We start from the raw sequence: 27637 nt of genomic DNA, 5'->3' as shown, positions 1-27637 counted from the left end.
TAACATGAACTTTGCTATCTTAACTGTTTTTAAAGTGTGCAACTCAGTGGCATTAAATTCATAATGTTGTACAACCAAAACCACTATTTCCAAACTTTTTTCACCACTCCAGACAGAAACTCTATATCCTTTGGGCCATAATTCTTCAGTCCCCTGTCTACCTCCCCAGGCCCTGAAAGTCTCTAATCTACTTTTCTGTCTCTTGCCCATTCTAGCTTTTCGTATAAGTGAAATCATACTATATTTGTCCTTTTGTGTCAGGCTCGTTTTACTTAGCATAATGTTTTCAGGACTCATATGTTGAAACAATTTGTTTCTTTTTTTATGCTTGAATAATACTCCTTTGTGTGTTTATGCCACATTTTGTTTGTCCACTCACCAGTTGATGGACACCTGGGTCGTTTTCACCTTCTAGCTATTGTGAATAATGCTGCTATGAACATTGGTGTTCAAGTACCTGTTTTCAAATCTTCTGGGAGTAACTAAGAGTAGAGTTTCTGGGTCATATAGTAATTCTCTGTTTAACTAGTACATTATCAGTGAGAAAACATAAAATATAAAAATATAAAGAAGGACACCAAAATTACTTTAAAAAAAAATTTTTTTTAACCTTTATTCATCTTTGAGAGAGAGAGAGAGAGAGAGAGAGAGAGTGTGAGTGGGGGAGGAACAGAGAGAGAGGGAGACACAGAATCTGAAACAGGCTCCATCCAGGCTCTGAGCTGTCAGCACAGAGCCCAACGCAGGACCCGAACTCACTGACTGCGAGATCATGACCTGAACCGAAGTCAGACGCTTAACCGACTGAGCCACCCAGGTGCCCCCCCCATATCAGTTTTTTAAACGTTTTTTTTTTATTGTGGTAAAATATACATAACATCAAATTTATCATTCTAACTATTTTTAAGTCCACATTTCTCTGACAATTAGTACATTCACATTATTGTGAAAAAATAATGTCCTTCATCCATCTCCAGAACTTTTTTATCTTCCTCAACTGAAACTCTACCCATGAAATAAACATTAACTCCCAGTCTCCCCTCCCCACAGCTCCTGGCAATTGCCATTACAATTTCTGTCTCTGTGAATTTTACTACTCTGTTTAACTCATATAATTGGAACTATACAGTGTTTGTCCTTGTGACTTACAGTGCTTTCAGGGTTCATCCATATTGGAGCATGTGTCAGAATTTCTTTCTTTTTTGGTGCTAAACCATATTCCACTGTATGAATATACCATTTATGAGTTGGTAGATACTTGGGTTCCTCCTATCTCTTGGCTGTTGTGAAAATGTATGTTCAAGTCAAAATCACTTTTAATCCTATAACCCAAAGAAAATATCAATTAGCATTTTGGTATATACTTCCTTCTTGTTTGATTTGTAATAAATATACACACACATTCATAGACATACATATATAATTGTAATAGAGATCATACTCAAAATAATTTTTTATCCTAACTTATATTTTGTTCTGTTCTTTGGGGGTTTTCCCCTTAATAAATTGTTGAGAGCATCTAATCATTAAAAGTATTTTCAAAATGCCATTTTATTCTTTTTATTTTTCTTTTCTTTTTTTTTTTTTTTCCCTTTCTCCTTTCCTTTTTCCTTTCCTTTCTCCTTTTCTTTCCTTCTGCCAGGAGATAGTATTTACATTTGGAATTTTACAAGAGATGATTTATTTTTTGTTTTATTTTTTAAGTAATCACTATGCCCAATGTGGGGCTTGAAACCAGGACCCCGAGATCAAGAATCACATGCTCCACTAAATGGATCCAGCCACGTGCTCCTCAAAAATGCCATTTTAAAATAGTTATCAGGTGCCTGGGTGGCTCAGTCAGTTGAGCGTCCAACTTTGGCTCAGGTCATGATCTCACAGTTCATGGGTTTGACCCCGCATGGGACTCTGGGCTGACAGCTCAGAGCCTGGAGCCTGCTTGAGATTCTGTGTCTCCTCTCTCTCTGCCTTTCCCCAGCTTGTGCTGTCTCTCTCGGTCTCAAAAATAAACATTAAAAATTTTTTTTATTTAAATAAATAAAATAGTTATCAGTTCATCACATGTTTCCATTGTGGAATTTTTCATATTTTAGTGTGTGTGTGTGTGTGTGTGTGTGTGTGTGTGTTTTAATTGGGGTGGTGATTAGATAGCACATAAGGTAAAAAATATTTGTCCATAATATGCTGTTTTAAGACTCAGACACAATTTACAGTACTTGTACATTAACTTAGACATCATATTATTCCTCATTTTGAGTAATTTTTCTCAGTTAACATCCTGTGTTACCCCTTTCTTTTCACTCTATATCATTCATTTAGTCCTCATATACTTTGATGTGCTTGGGAGGTCTGAGGGGAATATATTTTGAAGTATAGAGCTGTTAACTATAACTTGATTATGGGCAAAGGCTTTATTAGAGATTATAATTTTGGTTAAAACTGAAAACAGTCTCTTAGTTTTTTGTGAATTTACCAAGTAATTTTTGTTTATCGTTTTTCTCTTAACTCCCCTTTCCTGTCCCCCCTTTTTCAGAATGGTGGCTTTCAATGAGTTACCTCTGTGGATTTTTTAAAGGACAGAACAGTAATGAAATATTTGAAGTACTTGTTCTTGAAAATCATGAACATTGACACAAATTCTACCTCTGTCAACTTTTATTTAAATCAGTGAATATTTATATAAAAATTTTGGTTTAAAAGAGCCATATCTATGTGTATATTTTTATATATATGACAGAACAAAATATGTATTAATAGTGCTAACTAATGTTATATCTATACTTATATTATTCCTCACTTAAATTGCTCCACAAAGTGTGTGTTTATATTGTGAATTAATATAATGTATTGTTCACATTATGCTTTAATAATCTTTTTCATAATGAGCCATGATATGTGTATATAAATATTCTTACAATACTTATTTTCAAAGTGTTTTCAGTTTTCATGCCTGTGTTTATAACCCATATCTTTAATACATTCATATAGGATTATCAATTTTGATGCTGTGCTGTCACGCTTTTTCTTCTAAATGTAAAATTAATTGTTCACCAATTTGCTATCTATCATCAAGGGTAATATATTCAGGTCTATTTTCACAATAGCAGAGGTCTTGATAAAATAATAATTACCGTATATCATTTGTTATTGTCAACTTGAAGAACTGTGATGGGAAAGATACATTTATATATTATATGCAATATTTTATTATTTTGGTTATCACATGGACTCTTCACTTAATACAAATTCTATCAAAATCAAACTAAAAGCCACATTCAGAATTTTGTAAAACCGTAGAACAGAAATTTGGGACACTTTTTCAGTAAATAAAATTCCTCCCTGTATTAAGAAAAAAATTCAGACCATAAAAGTATATGGGGTAAATACAGTAAAAGATTTTGTTAAAATGCCAGTATACATTCAATAATAGCAGTTTTTGCTTCTAAACTTGTATGTTGTAATTTATTAGTCTTACAGAATAGTATGTAAACACTGAACTGTGGCATGTAAATAGAAAACAACTTTTTACAATTAATTTTCAAGGTTGTAGTTTTAAGGAATTTAGATATATCTAAATATGTATATATATACACACATTAATAAAAGAACAGAAGTACAAAATAGAATGTCAGATTCAAAAACTAATCGTGTTTGAACCATACACATTTGGAGAAAATCCTTTTCTTGGTAGGTTTCATTATGATTGAAAAAGAAGAACTTAAGAACGAACATAAGAAAGTGGAAGACCAGTTGGTTATGATACAGTTTGTTTCCTATTGTGGTTTTAATACAATGGAATTTGTGTATGTGTGTTTGTATGTACCTGGGGGTGGCATTGCTCTTTTCTAAAACTAATATGTCTTATATGTCTGGGATATGGTATACGCCATTTGCAATAATTCACTGTGTATTTGGGTGTGATGTGGTTTATTTTTCTACCATATTTGTAATTTTATGTATTCCATCTCCTTTGTGTGAATTCATATAGCAAAATACAAGAGAAATGGGACTAATTTGCAATGTCATATGGAAAATCTTTTAATAAATATATGTAAATAAAATAAAAAATATTCCCACCTTTTCCCCCAAAGCAATAGCAAGGCCTATTTTATTAGATATTTTATTTTTAATGTTTTTCATAATTTAAAAATGTGTAGCTTGCCATAATTATTTTCTTAACCATGTTACTACAATTTTCCTAAATTAGTTTTATCTTAAAATACTGAATGTTCTCACCATTTGTAGATGTTTTTAATTTGTTTAAAAAATTTTTAAATTATGCTTGACATAGATTTTCCATTAAACTTTCCAGTCAATTTATTTTCTCTTACAAATAGTTTTTTCTTAAATTTTAGCAATAATCTTAACTCTAAAATTAACAATTCAAACTTTATCATGGTAGGATTTGGGTAAATCCTTGTACTTAATGTGTGAGATACTTTTTTTTTAATGGTTTTGATTTATTTCTAATTCAAGAAATGAAGTCAAAGTTTCTGTTTGAAATCCATGTACAAAATGATTGAACAGGCTTGTGTATGTGTTTACATTTTTCTTTCATATGCTCTGTGTTGAGAACCTTAACTACATTGACTATGCCATCTGCCACATCACCTTATTACAACTTACCACACATCTGATCTCCCCCTCTCCCCAATTCTTAGAAGATTTACTGTCTTTTATTCTATCATCAGTCTTTTTAATTTCACTATCTTGGAACAGTGTTTATTGACCAGGCCTGCATTGGTGTTACCTGGACAGTTTTAATGAAAAACTGATTTCTGAACCCTACACTTGTCCAAATAAATCAGAATCTCTGGGAATTAGGTGTGGGCATTTTAATTTTTAATTTTAGGTTCTCTAGATGATTCTAATGTGTAGCGGATTTAAAGTGCTAATTTAGAAACTGATCCACCAAACTGACCTACTAATGGGACTCAACCTATAGCTTGAAAACACTGCTGTAGATCTTATCATTACCTCCAAAAACCTCAGCTTCTAGCATGCTACTCACACCTCTTTCTAGGTCACTCAGTCATGCCTAACCAATCCTTTGACTCAACTAGGATCTCCAGACAATTGATTCTCTCCCCTATTCTTTGTCTATAAGTCCCTCACTTTCCTCTATCTTGCATAGGCTTCATTTTCTTTGCATGTACATTAATTCTCTTGTCCCTGTAAACTGAAAACTCAAATCTTGTTTGTATCCAACTACTTCAACTATGCTGCATCTGTACCTAAGCAGCTGAACAGGGCTAGAGAAAAAAACCAGCCATGCTGGTTCCAATTTCACTTGAAATTTATGACCCTGAAAATCAAGGGCCCACAGCATTGTGTGAGGATCCTATACATTTTCCTGGTCAATTCACATTTAACCTCTCCCCAACAAGCATTTCACACCTCTTTATTCAGACCTTCAATCCCTCTCTTTCTTGCTCTCAGGTTGTTTCTTCTTTCACTGAGAAAATGGAAACACTAGGGAAACTTTCTCACCCTTCAAATCTATTAACAATACACCTGTATCCGTAGTACTTCCTTCCCTCTTATAACATGAACCATCTCTACCGTCTAGCTATTTTATCTAGTTATAATCAGTATTCATTCTTTCTACTAGTCAAAAGATTCTATAATTAACACCACATTCCTGAGTCATTTTTGCTCACTTGGCTTGTTCCCACTTGCATGCATACCTCCCATGCATGAGAGAAAGAACGTGAGCAGGGGAGGGGCAGAAGGAGGAGAGAGAATCAAGCACACTCCACATCCAACACGGAGCCTGAAGTGGGGCTCAACACAGGGCTCAATCTCATGACCGTGAGATCATGACCTGCACCGAAATCCAGAGTCAGATGCTTAACTGACTGAGTCACCCAGGCATCCCTTTAATTTCCCATTTTTAAACCCTGCCAGACCTGACCATTCCATTTTTTTTACACCCTGTAGAACAAAAAATCCTTAACAAGTACTCATCTATACTCACTTCATCACCACCTTTCCTTCTTGAACAATCCCAATGATGCTTTATTCGCATTACTCCAAACCATTTTTTGTCAAGGTACCAACTTCCATGTGTTCTTTATTTCCTTTTTCACACTTAATATTTCTTGTTAGTGCTTTTTGTTATATTTTCTTATTTGATACTGCTGCTATCTTCCTTTGAGGAAGGATTCGATACAGACATAGCTTTAAACTAAGTGCATTTGAAGATGAGATTAAGGACTTCTTCCGGAAGGCATCAGAAAAAGAGATTGAATGTGTAAAAGAAAAGCATTATGGAGGGTATGTGTAGGAATGCCAAGATCCAGGTAATACTGAGCCTCACAAGAGAGAAATATTAGGCGTGCAAAAAATATTTTAAGGAATAATGGAGATAAATGTCACCAAATCAAAGGATACAGTCTGAGGTCTTTATTAAAAGGGCTCAGAGGGGCGCCTGGGTGGCGCAGTCGGTTAAGCGTCCGACTTCAGCCAGGTCACGATCTCGCGGTCCGTGAGTTCGAGCCCCGCGTCGGGCTCTGGGCTGATGGCTCAGAGCCTGGAGCCTGTTTCCGATTCTGTGTCTCCCTCTCTCTCTACCCCTCCCCCGTTCATGCTCTGTCTCTCTCTGTCCCAAAAATAAAATAAAAACGTGGAAAAAAAATTTTTTTTAAAAAAGGGCTCAGAAAGGGGAGCCTAGGTGGCTCTGTCAGTTAAGCATCCAACTTAAGCGCCCAGGTCATAATCTCCTGGTTCGTGAGTTCAGGCCCCACGTCTGGCTCTGTACTGACAGCTCAGAGCCTGGAGCCTGCTTCAGATTCTGTGTCTCCCCTTCTCTCTCTGCTCTTCTCCTACTCATGCTTACTCTCTCGCTCACTTGCTCTCCCAAAAATAAATAAACATTAAAAAAATAAGTGGGCTCAGAAAAAGCCATGTAGAAAGGAAGCGGAAAACCCACATCTAGACACAATATTAAAGACAAGGGAAGAGGGGCACCTGGCTGGCTCAGTTGGTAGAGCATGCGACTCTTGATCTCAGGTCTGTGAGTTTAAGCCTCACATTAGGTGTAGAGACTACTTAAAATCTTTTGCAGTGCCTGGGTGGCTCAGTCATTTAAGTGTCCAACTCTTGATTTCAGCTCAGGTCATGATCTCATGATTCATGGGCGCAAGCCCCAAGCTGGGCTCCATGCTGACAGCACAGAGCCTGTTTGGGATTCTCTCTCTCTCTCTCTCTCCCCTTTCCCCTCTCCCCCCCCCCGCCCCTCCCATGCTTACACACACACTCTCTCTCAAAAATAAACTTAAAAAAATAATAAAATCTTTTGAGGCAGAGTAGCTCAATCAATTGTGTCTGTCTTGAATTGGTCTCAGGTCATGATCCCAGAGTCATGGGATCAAGCCCTGCATCGAGCTCCATGCTGAGCATGGAGCTTGCTTAAGATTCTCTCTCTCTGTCCCAGTCCCCCACTCTCTCTCTCTCTCTCTCTCTCTCTCTCTCTCTGTCTCTCAAGTTAAAAAAAATTTTTTAATAAAGACAAGGAAACAAATTTTAAAAGGCTCAGAGAGAAACAGGTCACCTGAAAAGGAACAAGGATCAAAAATTTACATCTCTTATGGACTGAATGTGCGGCCCCCCCCCGCCCCGCCGACACCAAATTCCTATGTGAAAACCCTACTCCCCAATGTAATGATGTTAGGAGGTAGGGTCTTTGGGAGGTAATTAAGTCATGAGGGTGAAGCTCTAGTGAATGGGATTAGTGCCCTTGTTAAAACTAACCTCACAGAGCTCTCTAACCCTCTCTGACATGTGAGGACACAACAAGAAGTTGGTAGTGTACAACCCCAAAGAACCCAACTGTGTTGGCACCTTCATCTTGAACATCCAGCCTCCAGAACTGTGAGGAGTAAATTTCAATTTTTGTATAAGCTACCCAGTCTATGGCATATTGCAATAGCAATCCAAACAGACTAAGACAGCATCAAATTTCTCAATAGCTACACTAGAGCCAAGCATCACATATTATTTTTAGAATTCTGAAAGAAAATAATTTTGAAACTTTTAACTAGCTGTTGAAACACTTTTGGAGGAAGGAATCAATTAGAGAAGTAAGTATAGGAGATACTGCAAGAGATTTGTGAATTAATCAAATATTTTAGTACAGACTATTATGTTAATAAAAAGAGAAGGAAGGGGTGGGAGGAAGGAAGGAAGGAAAGAAGGAAGGAAGAAAGGAGAAAAGGGAGGGAGGGAATCTATAAAAATTCAGACCAAAATTTCTAGGATCTGGATAATACCAACATGCTAGATAGGAAGAAGAAAGACAATAAAAACATGAGAAAAGGTAAAAATATTTGTGTTTTTTAAAAAGATTTTCAATATTTATTTTTGAGAGAGAGGATGTGGCACAAGTGGGGGAGGGGCAGAAAGAGAGGGAGACACAGAATCAGAAGCAGGCTCCAGGCTCTGAGCTGTCAGCACAGAGCCCAATGCGGGGCTTGAACTCACGAGCTGTGAGATCATGACCTGAGCCAAAGTTGGAAGCTCAGCTGACTGAGCCACCCAGACACCCCAAACATTTGTGTTATTGGGAGAAGATACAAATACTGAAATCAACAGGGAGAAACAACACAGCTATGAGTCAAAAGCAACTGTCATAATGATATAATACTAAAACACTTTTCTAGAACTTTATTCTTCCTGGGCACTATTCTGAGAATTTTACATGTGCTACCTCATTTAATTCCCACAGTAATCATATTCTTTATTCTCATAGATGAGGACACAGGCAAGACTTGCTTGTGGACATATTACTAGTAATGGTGAATTCACTTTTAGACAATTTTTAAAGTGATTTAATATTTAAACCAGCAGAAGAAAACATGATCTCTATAGAAAGTATATTAGAAAATTTGAAAGATAGCAGGGGTAAATCTTTATGTAAGAGTAGCCAAAATAAATGTAAGTGGCTAAAATTCTTCAATTAAATGGCAGAGTCAGATTGGATCTTAAAAAACATTATGTCAGGGGCACCTGAATGGCTCAGGTGGTTAAGCATCCGACTTTGGCTCAGGTCATAATCTCACTGTGAGTTCAAGCCCTGCATTGGGCTCTGTGTTGACAGCTCAGAGCCTGGATCAGGCTTCGGATTTTGTGTCTCAGCCTCTCCCTGCCTTTCCCTCACTCACGATCTGTCTCTCTCTCTCTCAAAAATAAATAAACATTAAAAAATTTTTAAAAAGAACCAGAATGTCAGCCACAAGAGAGATAAATTTAAAATAAAAAATACGTAGAAAATTTGAAAATAAAAGGAAAAGATTCATCAGGCAAATGGGAACCAAGAGAAAACTAGAGTACTAATCTTATCTGACTATATAGAATTCTAGGGAAAAGAAAAAAAGACAAAAGCAAGGTGTTATAGACTGGTGAACAAGAACAACAATAGAACATAAGTGTACAGCCATTTCAAACGTACAGCTGTATATATATATATATATATATATATATATATATATATATGTACATATATAAAAGTTCGCATCCAACAAGCAAAATACACATTTTCTTCAAGCACATCTCTCATATTTAAAAATAGAGCATATGTTAGCCCTTAAAGGATGCCTCAAATTCAAAAGGATTAAATCATATAAATCATTTCTCTGACCATGTTGCATAAAATTAGAAAATAATAGGGAGGAGTTAAGATGGCAGAGCAGCATGGAGACCCTGAGCTTGTCTTGTCCCTGAAATGCAGCTAGATCAGTACCAAACCATTTTGAACACTTAGGAAATTGATCTGGGGATTAACTCAATGATCTGAATAATTTGAGCCACAGATCTCGGCAGGTACTCAGTGAGAGAGGTGAACTAGGGGAGAGAGAAAAGCCATGAAGGGTAGACAGCCGTTTTTACAGAAAGAGGACAGAGAAAGAGGTGCATCAGGATCATGCAAGAAAAGCCTTCCTCTGGAAAGTAGCTGGAGAGAAAGAGTGAAAACACTCGCAGGGGACTGAACAAGAACTCTGTTTCCCAAAACCATTGATGGGGAAAAAGGAAAGGGTTTCAATACCATCAGGATTCTATAAACAATGGAGTGCAGAGTCTGAAGTTTCAGAGTTTAGTGCCTGGCAGTGCTCTGGTGGGGAGTAGGGCAAATCCTCAGGAACAAGCAGCAGGGTCTGAGGGATTTCTGTGCCACATGGAGAGAAGCAGTTTCCCTACTTGGAGTGCATCTGGTAGAGGCCATACAGCCTCCCCACAGGCAAAGGTCCCAGCAGACCCAGGAGAGCAGCCATGTTTGCTGGTATTGGGACAAAGATGTCAGAATGTGGTGAAACCTAGCAACGGCTGTGTGTTGTGATTTGCCATAATCTCTGAACCTCTACTACTGCATGATTCCACAAACATTTTCTGGGGCAAGCTGGCACCCAGCGATTGCTCAGCGAGACCCTCCCCCAGAAAGTCGGTGTGGGTCCAGGCCACAGGGGTTTCTGAAGTGTAGGGTTTTGGAACAAAACGTCATCTGAGATAAAACTCTGGAGGGAGGTACCGTCTGGTAGGCTGATGGCTTGGACACAGACAGGGTAGAGGCAGGGAGTGGATGGAGGCCTGAGACAAAGGAGGGGTGCTTGATCAATGGTCAGGGAGAGACAAACTTCCTATGCTAGAGACTAGGGAACTGGATGAAGCCATTTCCACCTCTCCTGTACATGCACACATGCACACTGATCCACCCCAGTAAGTTAAGCAGTTCCACCTAGTGGAGAAGGGAGCCTTACACCAAATCCTTCCCAACTGCGCCCTACAAGCACATTCCAAAGAAGACCAGAACAAGTCACTCCACCTGTTTAGTGTATGGACTATAGAGTGTTTCATAGTTTCAGTTAGGGGAAACCGGATATAACTTCATTCAGGTTACATTCCATTTGTTGGTTCAACTTATTTGTTGGTTTTCTTTGCTTATGTTTTTGCTTAAATGATTTTCTTTTTCTTTCTTTCTTTCTCTTTCTTGGATACAGAAAGAGAAATTGTTTTGACTTTATTTTTTAGTTTTAGAAAATTTTTATTTTATTTCAATTTCTTTATTTTATTTTATTATATAATTTTTTTTAAGTTTTAAATTTTTTCTTACCTTTTTTTCCCCTTTCCTTTCCCTTTTTTCTCTGTTCTATCAAGCTTCTTTCAACAAGCAGAATGAAGCACACCTAGGTCCTAGCTTCCTTTATTTGGTATTTTGTTTTGTTTCTAATTTTTTTTTAATTTTTTAACGTTTATTTATTTTTGAGACAGAGAGAAACAGAGCATGAACTGGGGAGGGTCAGAGAGAGGGAGACACAGAATCCGAAACAGGCTCCAGGCTCTAAGCTGTCAGCACAGAGCCCGACGCAGGGCTCGAATCCACGGACGGCGAAATCATGACCCAAGCCGAAGTCAGCTGCTTAACTGACTGAGCCACCCAGGCGCACCTGTTTTTAATTTTTTAATTTTAATTTTTAATTTTATTAACTTTTTTCTTCCTCCAGAGTGACAAAATGAAGGAATTCACCCCAAAAGAAAGAACAGGAAGAAATGTCAGCCAGGGACTTAATCAACACAGACATAAGTAAGATGTCTGAACTAGAATTTAGAATCATGATAATAAGAATGCTAGCTGGGGTTGAAAAAAGCATAGAATACACCAGAGAATCTCTTTCTGCAGAGATAAAAGAAATAAAATCTAGTCAGGCTGAAATTAAGAAATGCTATAACTGAGATGCAATCTCGAATGGATGCCATGATGGCAAGGATGGATGAAGCAGAGAAGCAAATCAGCAATATAGAAGGTAAAATTATGGAAAATAATGAAGCAGGAAAAAAGAGGGAAACAAAGGCAAAAGATCACAGTACAAGACTTAAAGAACTCAGTGATTTATTAAAAAGGAGTAACATTCGAATCATAGCAGTCCCAGAAGATAGAGAAAGGGGCAGAAGGTTTATGTGAGCAAATTATAGCAGAAAACTTTTCTAATCTGGTCAAGGATAGAGACATCAAAATCCAAGAAGCACACAGAACTCCCATTAGATTTAACAAAATCGACCATCACCAATGCGTATCATAGTCAAATTCTCAAAACACTCAGAAAGGAAAGAATTATGAAAGCAGCAAGGGAATAAAAGTCCTTGGCCTATAAGGGAAGACAGATCAGGTTCCCAGCAGACCTATCCACAGAAACATGGCAAAGAGAAAGGAGTGAAAGGATATATTCAACGTGCTGAATCAGAAAAATATGTGGCCGTGAATTCTTTATCCAGCAAGGCTGTCATTCAAAATAGAAGGAGAGATCAAGAATTTCTCAGACAAACACAATCTAAAGGAAGTCATGACCACTAAACCCTGCAAGAAATTTTAAGGGGGACTTTTTGAGTGGTGAAAAGATAAAACAAAACAAAAAGACCAAATGCAACAAAGACTAGAAAGGACCAGAGAAAATCACCAGAAACACCAACTCTACAAGCAACACAATGGCACTAAATTTGTACCTTTCAGTACTTACTCTAAATGTAAATGGACTAAATGCTCCAATCAAAAGACATAGGGTATCACAATGGATAAGAAAACAAGACCCATCTATATGCTACTTACAAAAGACTAATATTAGACCTAAAGACACCTGCAGATTGAAAGTAAGGGGATGGAAAACCATATATCATGCTAATAGTCGTCAAAAGAAAGCTGCAGTAGACATACTTATATCAGACAAACTAGATTTTAAAATACTGTAACAGATGAAGAAGGGCGTTATATCATAATTAAGGGGTGTATCCACCAAGAAGATCTAACAATTGTAAATATTTATGCCTCCAACGTGAAACACCCAAATATATAAGCCAATTAATCACAAACATAGAGAAACTCATTGATAATAATATCATAATAGTAGGGGATTTCAATATCCCACTTACAACAATGGATAGATCATGCAAAAAGAAAATCAAGAAGGAAACAATGGCTTTGAATGATACACTGAACTGGATGGACTTAACAGATATATTCAGAATATTTCATCCTAAAGAGAAGAATACACATTCTTCTTGAGTGCACATGAAATATTCTCCAGAATAGATCACATACTGGGTCACAAATCATACCTCCACAAGTACAAAAAGATCAAAATCATACCCTGTATATTTTCATACACAGTGCTATGAAACTCAAAATCAACCACAAGAAAAAATTTGGAAAGACCATGAGTACTTGGAGATTAAAGAACATCCTACTAAAAAACGAATGGGCTAACCAAGAAGTTAAAGAGAACAGTAAATAGTACATGGAAGCCAAAGAAAATGAAAACACGGCAATCCAAAATCTCTGGGATGCAGCAAAGGCGGTCATAAGAGGGAAGTATACAGCCTTCCAGGCCTTCCTAAAGAAGGAAGAAAGGTCTCAAATACACAACCTAACCTTACACCTAAAAGAGCTGGAAAAAGCATAGAAAATAAAGCCCAAAACCAGCAGAAGAAGGGAAATTATAAAGATTAGAGCAGAAATCAATGATATTGAAAACAACAACAATAGGGGCGCCTGGGTGGCGCAGTCGGTTAAGCGTCCAACTTCAGCCAGGTCACAATCTCACGGTCCGTGAGTTCGAGCCCCGCGTCGGGCTCTGGGCTGATGGCTCAGAGCCTGGAGCCTGTTTCCGATTCTGTGTCTTCCTCTCTCTCTGCCCCTCCCCCATTCATGCTCTGTCTCTCTCTGTCCCAAAAATAGATAAACGTTGAAAAAAAAAAATTAAAAAAAAAAAAAAAAGAAAAAGAAAACAACAACAACAGTAGAACAGATCAATGAAGCCAGGAGCTTTGAAATAATTAACAAAATTGATAAACCCCTAGCCAGTTTGATCAAAAAGAAAAAGGAAAGGACCCAATAAATAAAACCACAAATGAAAGAGGAGAGATCACAATCACCACCACAGAAATACAAACAAATAAGAGAATATTATGAGCAATTATATGCCAACACATTGGGCAATCTGGAAGAAATGGACAAATTCCTAGAAACATATAAACTACCAGAACTGAAATGGGAAGAAATAGACAATTTGAATAGACCCATAACCAGCAAAGAAATTGAATCAGTAATCAAGAATCTCCCAACAAACAAGAGTCTAGGGTGGATGGCTTTCCAGGGGAATTCTACCAAACATTTAAAGAAGAGCTAACACCTATTCTTTTGAAGCTGTTTCCAAAAAAATAGGAATGGAAGGAAAACTTCCAAATTCATTCTATGAGGCCAACATTACCTTAATTCCAAAACACAACAAAGACCCCACTAAAAAAGAGAACTATAGACCAATCCAAAATCTATAAAGAACTTATCAAACTCAACACCCAAAAGACAAATAATCCAGTGAAGAAATGGGCAAAAGACATGAATAGACACTTTTTTCCAAAGAAGACATCCAGATGGGTAACAGGCACATGAAAAGATGCTCAACATCACTCATCATCAGGGAAATACAAATTAAAACCACAATGAGATACCACCTCACACCTGTCAGAATGGCTAACATTAACAACTCAGGCAACAACAGATGTTGGCAAGGATGCAGAGTAAGAGGAACTTTTTTGCACTGCTAGTGGGAATGCAAACTGGTGCAGCCACTCTGAAAAACAGTATGGAGTTTCCTCAAGAAAATTAAAAATAGAACTACCCTACTACCCAGAAATTGCACTACTAGGTATTCAAAGGATACAGGAATGCTGTTTTGAAGGGGCATGTGCACTCCAATGCTTATAGCAGCGCTATCAACAATAGCCGAAGTGTGGAAAGAGCCCAAATGTCCATTAACTGATGAATGGATAAAGAAGATGTGGTATATATATATCAGTGGAATATTATTTGGTGATCAAAAAGAATGAAATCTTGCCATTTGCAACAACATGGATGGAACTTGAGGGTATTACACTAAGTGAAATAAGTCAGTCTGAGAAAGACAAGTATATGATTTCACTCATATGTGGAATTTAAGAAACAAAATAGATGAACATAGGGGAAGGGAAGAAAAAATAAGATAAAAACAGAGAGGGTGACAAACCATAAGAAACTCTTAAATACAGAGAACAACCTGGGGGTTGCTGCTGGGGTGTTGGGTATGGGGATAAGCTGGTTGAGCAATGGGCACTTGTTGGGATGAGCACTGGGTGTATAAGTCACTAAGTTTTATTCCTGGAATCATTATTACACTATATGTTAACTAATTTGGATTTAAGTTTTTAAAAATTAAATTAAAAAAGAAATAATAGAAAATAATAAAAGGATAGGAAAAACTTCATTGTATTTGGAAACTAAAAATTATCCTTCTAAATTATCCTTTAATAAAGATGAAAATCAAAAGATGAAATAATTTAGACTGATAAATAAACCACTAGAGTCAAAACTGTGGGACACAGCTGAAGTAGGAGTAGAGGGAAACTATAACTTTAAATATGTTAATCAAGAAATAAGAGATTGGTAAAAAGTAATAGCAACCCTTGCTCTCTGCGCCTTCTCAAAATAACAGCTAAATAAGGATGGATAGAAAACAATGAGTTAGAGAACAGTAATGTCAACTGCAAAAGTTGAGATTAACAAGCCAAGAGTTGGATCTATAAAAGGACTGATTAATAAACTTTATTTGAAATAAAACTTACCAAGAAAAATATACAAAAATCAAAACAAAAGGGAAAAATAATTACAAATACATCAGGTCCAAGAAAACAAAAGAATGAAGAATGGTTGTATGCTAATATAATGTATGAAATTAGTTCATGAAAATAAAAAAAGCTGAAATTTGGTACAAGAAATAACATAGAGCTCAACTAGAACAATATGTGTTAAAGAAATTCAAAGATAGTCAAATATAAGTGTGTGGGATCATATTTTTCCTTAATTATTAGCTAATAAGCTAACATATCCCAGTTTACTAGATGCTGGTAGAAAATAGGAGACTCCTGGGTCAGAGACTGAGGCCTTTATTACTCACAGCACAGCAAGCAGCATTAGCATCATGTCTGATCTGGTTCCCCTCAGCCCCCCAAACACCAAGGGGAAAGTGTGGCGGGGCCCAGATGAATACCAACATGCAGAGGTTCATGTCACAGCCTAGGAACACTAAGTTTAGGGAATCCATTTCCTTGATAACAAGCAGTAAGTAATCCTGCTCTTTGTCCCAGAAGGAGACATTGCCACACCCCTCCATGTTGCTCACTGCAAACACAATGCTCACTGCAAACACAATACTGAAAAATGTCTTGGGTAAAGATCAGTTAGGGCCTTGCATTCTTGGCATACCCACCACAAGAATATACAGGGATATTCAGAGTCCATGGCAGTCTCTCCCAAAAATAATCTACACCTTGACCCAATATCTTCTTGGCCAACCTTAAGTTCTTACATAAGCGTGCCACTCCATGGCCACACTGCTTAATCTGACCAAAAGAGGCTGGGACCAGAACTGTTCAATTTGTCTCATAAAGTATTAGTTAAGGCTAATATCAATAAGATTCTAGGCAGCAGGAAGATGCTGACCAGCAGTACTGACCTCAATCATGCTTCCCAGGATTATACACACAGCTGATTCTGAGTAAATATGGGCATCAGTGGGTGTTATTTTAGACATCCAGGATGTAGTCTAAAGTCAATCTGTTATTCATTATGAGTCCTGCAATGTAGACTGATCTGCTAATCTCTGGTAATATTGTTAATGGGGCAATAGATGAGCCAAAAAGCAACCCTCATCCACAATAGAGAGATAGGCTGTGGCCATCTCTCCCCCCTACAGACAACCCAAAGAGTCACTTAGTCACTCTAGTTTAGGGGTTCTTTTGAAACTTGATTTAGATCATCATTACACTGGTTTGTTTAAGAAACATGAGCTATGTCACTGAGTAGTTGCAGCCTTGCTAGGCATACATAAGTGGCTCAGCAGTCAGGAGAAGCCTATGAATTTGTAGCAATCAGATTTTTAAATTTTTTTTTTCAACGTTTATTTATTTTTGGGACAGAGAGAGACAGAGCATGAACGGGGGAGGGGCAGAGAGAGAGGGAGACACAGAATCGGAAACAGGCTCCAGGCTCCGAGCCATCAGCCCAGAGCCTGACGCGGGACTCGAACTCACGGACCGCGAGATCGTGACCTGGCTGAAGTCGGACGCTTAACCGACTGCGCCACCCAGGCGCCCCGCAATCAGATTTTTAAAAGATTGTACTAAAAAAAAAAGATTGTGCCTATCTGTGCGTTTGTACATATACAAGGCAGAGTCCATGTTTGGGAGTGGCCACTGATGGCAATTAGGCATGACAAAATGGCTCAAGAGCAGCCATGCCCACATGAATGTTTATGTTCTCATAGCACATGGACAGGGATGACAGATATAGAAGCAGGTTAGATTGCCAGCCACTGCAGTTTCTTGATTCAGGCAGGCCATATGATTTTTTTGCCAGGCTGCAATGTAGGTTCTTTGTAGGGGACAAAGAAAGCATTCATTGCTATTGGTTTGGGCCCCGCTCAAAGAATGCTGATTTGTGAATTAGCTGATGTAAAGGACCAAATAGAATGCCCAGTAGAGGCACACACTATCTCCTGTTCCCCAAAAGTCCCACAAGATGCTCAACCTCCTTTTTGTTGGGGCGTGGCTGGAGATACAGCCAGAAGAATTGAACATTGTGAATCTGCCCATACAGTCCCAAGAAACTTTAGTTGGCAAGCAGGCCTCTGAATTTTGTTGAGAGTTATCAGCCAGCCCTGCCAGTGCTAAGTGTGAGTGTCTGGGGCCTTGAAATGGAAACTTCTGACTTGCCAACCAACAGGATATCATCTTCAGGGTAAAAACTTTGAAATCAGAAGTAGAGGCACGCATGCTAACTCCTGGCTCACCATCTAGTGACAAATGGCAGTGAGTTTGTCCCACAAGCATGTCTACTTTCTGCTCTTCCTGGATGGAGCTAATCCCCTCTGACACAAGATGGGAATATAAACATATGACACCTCAATTCCTACTATTCATGCAAGCGACAACAGTGCATTGAATTAGTCCCAAAAGTCCTACCAGTAAAGTCATATTAGCTTCTGGTCCCCATTCAGAACCCTGTCCAAATACCATCAGTTAAATCTGAGCATTCTTGGACCAGGTAGGATGGTGACTTGGATGTCTATACCCAAAGGAGCTGTAGGAATTTGAGTCCCTTCCTTCCCTGAAGTTCCTCAGTATATTTGTACAGAGTGTGTATGGCCTTTAGTCTTCCATGGGAACAGGGAGATCTTGACCCAATCATTTGCTCCCTTAAAGTAGCAGGACATTCCTGAGGTCAGGAAAGAGAAGGAAGGAGAGAAGAATAGCTCTCCTCAGAAAGCAAAGCTTTGTGCTGATTTTTACTTTCAAGTGGCTGATGGTGGCCCAGGCTCAACAAAACCAAAATTCTGTACCCTTCCTGCTGACATCGTTTATTTCAGCTTTGGAGATCTCTTGATCTAGCAGCCATAGTCATACTGCCTTTTATCTGGGGCCCCCACAGGCTTGCATCTCCTATCCTACCTGAAGAGAACACCATTCAGACAATTTGTCTCAAACCCACCTCTCATTGCTCAGATTCTAAATATTCATGAGCAGGACTGAATAAAATACTGTAGGAGTGTTGCAGACTATTGGGTGAGAACATTCACCACCAGTTTCTGTGTAATCTTCCTATATCCCCTAACCTCATCCTTTCTCTTCCACATCTGTCAGCAGCCTATCCTTGTTGCCCAAACTATGAAGAACTGTGAGTGGTCTGAGATTTTTCACCTATTCCAACCTGGCAGGTTAGCCTGTCACAGGTTCTTAAGTGCCAGCAGAAGATACGAGACTTCTGGATCAGAGACAAAGCTCTTTATTACTGCACACACAGTGGGCAACATGTGTTTTACACCAATTCCTCATGTCTCCAAATCCCACGGGGATCACACAAGTAGGTGTAGATGGATGCTGCACATAGAGTGGGTTTATATCACAGCTGAGAAACCAGAAATTAAGAAACTTCCATCTTTTATAAGCAGCTTCAAGCAAATCTGCCCAACCTTTCCCCAGGGAAAGGGAGGAGGGGGAGACATTATCTTTTTATATTGGACAGCAAACAAATCTGTCCCCCTGGGCTAGAGTGACACTATCTATGTCCTCCAAAGCTAGACAAACATTCTTGAAAGATAGTCCAGAACAAAAACTGTCAGGGCCTCTGTTCTAAAATGGCAGAATAAGAGCTCAGTTGGGAGTGGAAAATAACTCCCAATACTTGTAATGTTAATGTCCTTTATTGTGGTAAAATATATATACAACTTACCACAGTAACAATTTTTTTAAGTTTATTTATTGATTTTGAGAGAGAGAATGTGAGTGAGGGAGGGGCAGAGAGAGAGGGAGAGAGACAGAGTCTCAAGCAGGTTCCACGCTGTAAGCACAGAGCCAGATGCAGGGTTCAATCTCATGAACTGCAAGATCATGACCTGAGCCGAAATCAAGAGTTGGACGGTTAACTGACTGAGCCACCTAGGCGCCCCCTACCATATTAACAATTTTTAAGTGTATAATTCGAACTGTGTTATTATTTTTAATGCACTGCTGCTGGTTTTGATTTTCTAGTATTTTATTCAGATCTTTTATCTGTGCCTGTCAGTGGGACTGACCCATAGTCATATTTTGTGTGAAAGCAGCACTGTCTAGTTTGATGTCATAGTTATGTCGGCCTCCTAGAATAAGTTATGAAATGTCTCTTTTCCCATGCTCTGGAATCCTGTGCATTACATGGGAATTGATGCCTCCTTAAAAGTTTGTTAGAGCTGACTCATGAAATCACCTGGGTAGACATCTATTTTTGAGGAAAACATTTGACCATCTTTTCAATTTCTTCAACAAATATTGATCTATTCAGATATTCTCCCCTTTCTCAAGTCAGTTTTGATAATTCAGTTTTTCAGAAACATCTATTTTATATAGAGTTTTCAAAAAATCTGTACCTTAGTAATGTCTCTTTTCTTGTACAGTGTTTCTTTTTTTGTGTGTCTCTTCACTGATTGACCAGGCACTGGCCAATTTTTCCCTAAGAATCAACTTTCTATTTTATTGATCAAATCTACTATTTGGTTTGTTTTCTATTTCATTGACTTCTCTTTTCATTCCTTCCTTCTTTTTGCTTTTTTATTTTTATTTGTTTTCATTTTTGAGTTATTGCTTAGTTTATTTTTAATCTTTCTTATTTTCTAACATATTAATTAAAAGCTACAAAATTTCCTCTGAGAACCTCTGGCTGTATCCCAACAGGTGTTTTGTCATTATTTGTCATTGCTTTCTAAATAAATTCCAATTTCAGTTCTGGATTATTTCTTAACTGAGGTCATTATATAACTTATCATCCAAATTGGGACACTTTTGACAATGAAATATAAAGATTATATCAGAACAATAAGTATAAGTCAGGACTGTTCTGGGTGAACTGGAAAATATGGTCACCCTATTTTTAACATAGGACTTGTTTATTTAAAAAAATTTTTTTTAATGTTTATTTATTTTTGAGAGGGGGAGAGAGAGACAGAGTGTGACGGGGGAAGGAGCAGAGAGAGAGGGAGGCACAGAATCTGAAGCAGGCTCCAGGCTCTGAGCTGTCAGCACAGAGCCTGAGGCAGGGTTTGAACCACGAACCATGAGATCATGGCCAGAACCGAAGTCAGAAGCTCAACAGACTGAGCCACTCAGGTGCCCCAACACAGGTCTTATTTAAAAGGAAATATTAGGGGCGCCTGGGTGGCGCAGTCGGTTAAGCGTCCGACTTCAGCCAGGTTACGATCTCGCGGTCCATGAGTTCAAGCCCCGCGTCGGGCTCTGGGCTGATGGCTCGGAGCCTGGAGCCTGTTTCCGATTCTGTGTCTCCCTCTCTCTCTGCCCCTCCCCCATTCATGCTCTGTCTCTCTCTGTCCCAAAAATAAATAAATGTTGAAAAAAAAATTTAAAAAAAAAAAGGAAATATTAACTTTTTCACATAGGTATTACAAATTTCCATTATATTGAGTTTTTTTAAAAAATGGTTATTTATTTTTGAGAGAGAGAGAGTGAGGGAGGGCAGAGAGAGAGGGAGACAGAGAATCCCAAGCAGGCTCCACACCATCAGTGCAGAGCTCCATGTAGGACTCTATCTCATGAGCCGTGAGATCATGACCTGAGCCAAAAACAAGAGTTGGATGCTTAACCGACTGAGCCACCCAGATGCCCCCATTTTATTGAATTTTGATCAAAGAATCCTGTCTGCATGGATTTTGTTTTTTGAAATTTATTGAGGTTTCGTTTTTTTGGCCTAAAACTTGGTTAGTTTTTGTGATTGTTCCCAATAGTTTTGTACAGAATGTATTTTTTTTTTTAATTTAATGCTTATTTTATTTTTGAGAGAGAGAGAGAGAGAGAGCATGAGCAGGGAAGGGCAGAGAGAGAGGGAGTCACAGAATCCCAAGCAGGCTCCAGGCTCTGAGCTGTTAGCACGGAGCCTGACATGGGGCTCAAACTCAGGAACCCGTGATATCATGACCTGAGCTGAAGTTGGATGCTTAACCGACTGAACCACCCAGGTGCCCCAGAATACATTATTTTCTGTTTGTCTAGGACACAATACCTGTTATCTTTTGGATCAAGCTTGTTAATTCTGTATGGTTACCTGTTATCTTTTGGATCAAGCTTGTTAATTCTGTATGGTTATCGTTGTGTGATTTGTGAATTTCTAAGAAAGGTTAAAAGTCTCCCACTATAAGAGCAAATTTTTAACTTTTCATTTTTTTTCAGTTTTTGGATTAAATAATTCAAAAGCTCTATTGTTTGATATGTAAAATTTCAGGACTGTTGTATTTTTTTGTTGGCTTGTACCTTTTTGTAATTTTTTACTTTCTTGGCTTGTACCTTTTAGCATTTGATAACTTTTATCTTGACATCTCTTTTATCAGGTATTAATATTGCTACAGCTTTATTGAAATATAATTTATATTTATTCATACAATTCATCCATTTAAATTGTATGATTTAATGATTTTTATTATATTCACAGAATTCTGCAACCATTACCACAATAAATTTTAGAACATTTTCATCATCCCCAAAAGAAACCTCATACTAAGAGCTACTCACCATTTTCCCCCAACTTTCTTCCTCCAACCATGAAGCTACTACTGTCTGTATAGATACATTTGCCTGTCTGGACATTTGGTATAAATAGAATCATACAATATGTGGTCTTTATGTCTGGCTTCTTTTTCTTAGCATAAGATTTCCAAGGTTCACCCATACAGTGTGAACCTTGTATTTCATTTCTTTTTATTGCCAAGTAGTATTCCACTGTATGGATAATAACACATTTTTGTTCAATTCATTCATCAGTTGATGGATATTTGGATTGTTTCCACTTTTTGGCCATTATAAGTAATGCTACTGTAAACATTCATGTACATGTTTTGCACTGACATGTTTTCATTTCTCTTGAGTATATACCTTGGAGTAGAATTCTGGGTCACATGATAACTTTCTATTCAACATTTTAAGGAACTGCCAATTGTTTCCTAAAGTGGCTGTACCATTTCACAACATTACTAGCAATGTATGAGTGTTCTAATTATTCTACATTCTCACCAACACATGTTCTTATCTAGCAGGTATTTCATTGTGATTTTGATTTGTGCATCCCTGATAGTTAATGGTGTTACTCATCTTTTTCTTTGCTTAGTGGCTATTTGTGTATCTATTTAGATCCTTTGCTCATTAAAATTTTTTTTTTAATGTTTATTCATTTTTGAGAGACAGAGAGAGACAAAGTGCAAGCGGGGCAGGGGCAGAGAGAGAGGGAGACACAGCATCTGAAGCAGACTTCAGGCTTTGAGCTGTCAGCACAGAGACTGACATGGGGGCTTGAACCCACAAACCACGAGATCATGACATGAGCTGAGGTCGGATGCTTAATCGACTGCGCCACCCAGGCACCCCAATCCTTTGCTCATTTTAAAACTGGGATGTCTAGGGGCGCCTGGGTGGCGCAGTTGGTTAAGCGTCCGACTTCAACCAGGTCACGATCTCACAGTCTGTGGGTTCGAGCCCCGCGATGGGCTCTGGGCTGATGGCTCAGAGCCTGGAGCCTGTTTCAGATTCTGTGTCTCCCTCTCTCTCTGCTCCTCCCCCGTTCATGCTCTGTCTCTCTCTGTCCCAAAAATAAATAAAAAACGTTGAGAAAAAATTAAGAAAATAAAACTGGGGTGTCTGCGTTTTTAATTATTGAGTTGTGTAAATTCTTTATATGTTCTGTATACAAGTCCCTTTATCAGACATATGATTTTCAAATATTTTTTTTTCATTCTGTGGGTCATATTTTCACTCTCTCGCTGGTATCATTTCAAAAGTTTTTAATTTTGATGTAGTTTACTTTTATTTATTTTTTGTTATTGTTGCTTGTGTGTTTGGGTGTCATCTAAGAAACCATTGTCTAACTCAAGGATGTAAAGATTTACTCTTATGTTTTCATCTAAGAGTTTTATAGTTTTAGCCCTTTCCTTTAGATCTATGATCCATTTTGAATTAATTTTTGTTAAGTGGTGTGAGATAGTTGTTCAGCTTCATCCTTTTGCATCTGGATATCCAGTTGTCCCACATGCTTTTTTTTTTTAATTAGTATTTACCTACTATACCTTCCTGTTCCTTTACTTTTACATATCATCATAACTTTGTAATTTAGATGTTTGCTATGTGAGATTCAACAGTAATCCCCATTTCACAGATTTGATGAAGTGTTTGAAGTTTGAATGACAGACCCATGCATAGAGGCAGGAAATAGGCACAATAGATAGGATAGGTGTTCTGATTTCTCACCTCAACCCGGAAGCTATTTTCTGACTTCTGAACCATTTAAAATTTTTTAAAATGTTTATTTATTATTGAGAGACAGACACAGAGCGTGAGCAGGGGAGGAGTAGAGAGAGGGGAGACACAGAATCTGAAGTAGGCTCCAGGCTCTGAGCTGTCAACACAGAGCTCGACAAGGGGCTTGAATTCATCAACTGTGAGATCATGACCTGAGCAGAGTCGGTTGCCCAACCAACTGAGCCACCCAGGCACCCCTCTGAGCCATCTAAATAAGTCCATCTCACTCACATTGAATTCTAAATATTCACAACAGCTCATCCCCTGGTGTGGTCAGGAAGGAATTACTAACCTTATTCCTGTTTAATGGAAACTTTCAAAATGATGGTATACTTCAGTTTTTTCATTTTGGAGGTCAAGGCTATTGGGAAGATCCAACAGGGCTCTAAAAAAGTCACAAGGACAGTTAAGATCCTCCCACACCACAATATTTCTACTACTTTAGTTTTTTCCTATCTTTTTTCTTTATTTATTATCCAAATGACTTTTATTTGCATAACTGCTTTTTGTCCCACTCAGCTCATTAGTCTCTTCACTCAGTGAAAGACTTTGTTATGGTACTTCTTTACTGAGCACTAAGAAAATTTGATGTTAATGTACATGGAAAGGGTTGATAAGCAAACATGATGGAGTATAGAATCAAGAGGCTTTGGAAGTCAATCGTCTTAACTTAGGGGTTCTTAACCTTGGTGCTATTGACATTTTGGACTAGATAAATCTTGATTGTGGGGGCTGTCCTGTGCATTGTAGGAGGCTTAGCTGCATCCCTGGCCTCTCCCCACTAGGTTCTGGCAACCAAAAATGTCTCCAGACACTGCCAATGTCTCCTAGAGGGCAAAATTACTCACAGCCAAGAATTACTGATTTAACCATATAATCTCTTTTGCACATCCTTTCCATAACCTCTAATATAGCAGTTAAGTGGTTAAATGTTTAAAAATTTCCAAATGTTCTGCATCTTTTGTATTGTATTAGGGTCTCTGAAAATCTATGTCTTAACCGACAGGCAGCTATTTCAAAAGTGGAAGAGTGGGCTAATACTTGGTTTGACGTGTCACAATATTATTAGCCCCATATGTACGAACTATGATTTTCAAACAATGTGTTTGAAAAGTGAGGGAACCACCCTGGAATACAGTATGGAGGTTCCTCAAAAAGTTAAATATAGAACTACCTTATGACTCAGCTATTGCACTACTAGGTATTTACCCAAAGGATACAAAAATATTGATTCTGGGGCACCTGGGTGGCTCAGTTAGTTGGGCGTCCAACTTGAGCTCAGGTCATGATCTCACGGTCTGTGAGTTTGAGCCCCGCATCGGGCTCTGTGCCAATAGCTCAGAGCCTGGAGCCTGCTTAGATTCTGTGCCTCCCTCTCTCTCTGCCCCTTGCCCGCTCCCACACTGTCTCTCTCTCAAAAATAGACATTAAAAAATTAAAAAAAAATACTGATTCTAAGGGGCACATGCACCCGATATTTATAGCAGTGCCATCAACAATTGCCAAATTATGGAAAGAGCCTAAATGTCCATCAACTGATGAATAAAGAAGATGTGGTAAATACATATAATATTACTCAGCCATCAAAAAGAGTGAAATCTTGCCATTTGCAATGACATAGATGGAGCTAGAGTGTATTATGCTAAGTGAAATAAATCAGAGGAAGACAAATACCAAATGATTTCACTCATGTAGATTTTAAGAAACAAAAGTTGGACATAGGGGGAGGAAGAAAAAAAGAGGGGGAGGCAAAGTATAAAAGACTATTAACTACAGAGAACAAACTGAAGATTGCTGAATGGGAGGTGCACGGGGGATGGGCTAAATGGGTGATAGGAGGGCACTTGTCATGAGCATTGGGTGTTATAGGTAGGTGATGAATCACTTAAATTCTACTCCGGAAACCAACATTACACTATATGTTAACTAACTAGAATTTAAACAGAAACTTGAAACAAAAGAATACTGAGGGAAAAAACAGCATCTGTCAAAAGTGGTGCCATGATAGCTTCTGATTTCTGAGGCCATGAGACACAAAGTCCAACTGGAAAGTTCTATCATGAGCATAAATTCTCTAGAACTCTTTCAATATTTGAAGGGTGTATAATTTGGGTAACTTGCCCTGTAAAATTAAAAGACAGTAGATCTACACTTGGCTTATGTAAATATGAATTTTTATAGATTATGTTTTCAGGTAGTTGGCGAGACTAAATATGTCTAGAAAAAGACCTCAGTTATATGTCCAGCACAAATTTTTGGCTGAGAACTCCTAGTGCTCTTGGATCAAATTGGATTTTTTTTATTCCAGTTTAGTTAACAGTGTTAGTTTCAGGTGTACACTATGGTGATCCTCAAATCAGAAGAAACTTGCTGAGTCCTTTGTAAAATTCTTCATTATGTTTATTTGGAATTAAGCAGGCATCATTTGGAATATGCAAACATTGAACAACTGAGTGAAACCTATATTCACAAAAATACACAACTATATTTCATGCTGGTAATTAAAAAGTTTAGAAAAAACCAGTCAATAAAGCAACATGCAGATTTATTCTTCAAAGCTATGCACATACATTGCAATCAATAGTCCTGTTTTTGGCATTGGGACATCTCACTCAATATCAAGTACCTGATTAGGGTTACCTGTCATCTTTTGTCACAGAGGATTTTTTTTTTTGCTTTGTTTCCAATTTCCTGATTTATAATGATACTAAATTATTTTTACCATCTTTGCATGTATAGTGAAGGAAAAGATCACTAGAAAATGCTTTCCGGGTTCCACTTAAAGTTAAAGCAAAAAGTATGGAGAAGGACGCCTGGGTGGCTCAGTTAGTTAAGCATCCACATTTGGCTCAGGTCATGATCTCATTGTTCATGAGTTGGAGCCCCACATCTGGCTCTCGCTGTCAGCACAGAGCCTGCTTCAGATTCCACTTTGGCTCCTCTGTCCCCCTTCTCTCTACTCCTCCTCTGCTTGTTCTCTCTCTCTCTCTCTCTCTCTTTCAAAATAAATAAACTAAAAAAAAAAAAAAGTATGGAGAAAAAGTCTGTGTTCCCAGTTACGACACAAGACGAAAAGTTAACATAGCTTCCTTAAAATATCAAATTCAAGATTTAATTTCATTATGGCTGGGGACAATAACTAAAATCAATGTCACTCTGTTCTGATGTACAGAGGCTCAGCAAAGCAATTTTGAACCTTTCTATTTCGTATGGCATCTTTCAACTTGCTTGACTTTCAGGAGTCCCAGTGCTCTCTCTCACTGTTGGGCCTCTGCGGCGGGGGCGGGGACGGCGGTGGGGGTAGTGGTAAACTCCCTCTGGAATCCAGGTGGCTCGCTTTAGTCTCCGGCTCACCCAGTTAACCAGGGGCCAGCTTTGCCCGCGGCGGGGTGGTGACTGATGGTCCCGGGCTCTCACCCCACGCGAGCTTCCCTGTGAGCCCCCCACAGCAACCTCAGACCCCCACGCGTTCAGCGGTCCCTCGAGCCATCCCCTGCAGTGCTGGGAAGGCGTTCACCAATCCCAAACCCTTCCCTTGGCCGGCTCCCGCTGTCTGGGCACCTCCAGGGAGGGGAGCTGTCCCGCGCGCGCCTTTCCCTGCGGGCGCGAGAACTCGGGCGCCGGGTGCCCGGCGGCGGCCGGCAGTCCAGGGCGAAACCGGGCGGGGCGGCGGCGCGGGTCCGAGCGCCCGAGGCGCCGGCGGAGCACGTGACCACGCCGCGCGGGGCCGGGC

The 27637-nt window shown here is 38.7% G+C and overlaps 1 protein-coding gene and 1 long non-coding RNA gene across 4 annotated transcripts in view; both read left to right on the top strand.

Moving 5' to 3' along the window:
* CEP135 (centrosomal protein 135) overlaps nt 1–4094 on the top strand; it is an 85295-nt gene extending 81201 nt beyond the window's left edge. The window contains exon 20 of one of the 3 annotated variants that reach the window (XM_040483028.1): nt 2534–4094. The gene's annotated coding sequence lies outside the window, so the exon portion shown is untranslated. Of the gene's footprint in view, nt 1–1704; nt 1863–2533 lie in introns of those variants that run through there. The other 2 variants (XM_040483046.1, XM_040483038.1) reach the window with 2 other exon arrangements.
* Nucleotides 4095–15002: 10908 nt separating this feature from the next.
* Nucleotides 15003–25867, top strand: LOC121032637 (uncharacterized). The gene is made up of 2 exons (XR_005791430.1): nt 15003–15102; nt 25710–25867. It is a non-coding gene; the product is annotated as an uncharacterized LOC121032637 (long non-coding RNA).
* The last annotated feature ends 1770 nt before the right edge of the window (nt 25868–27637 follow it).

The sequence above is a fragment of the Herpailurus yagouaroundi genome, unplaced genomic scaffold (genome assembly GCF_014898765.1).
Source record: "Herpailurus yagouaroundi ecotype Mexico unplaced genomic scaffold, PumYag 28, whole genome shotgun sequence".
Lineage (NCBI taxonomy): Eukaryota > Metazoa > Chordata > Mammalia > Carnivora > Felidae > Herpailurus > Herpailurus yagouaroundi.
Note: the sequence above shows the minus strand (reverse complement) of the source record. Positions and strands in the feature narration are given on the sequence as shown.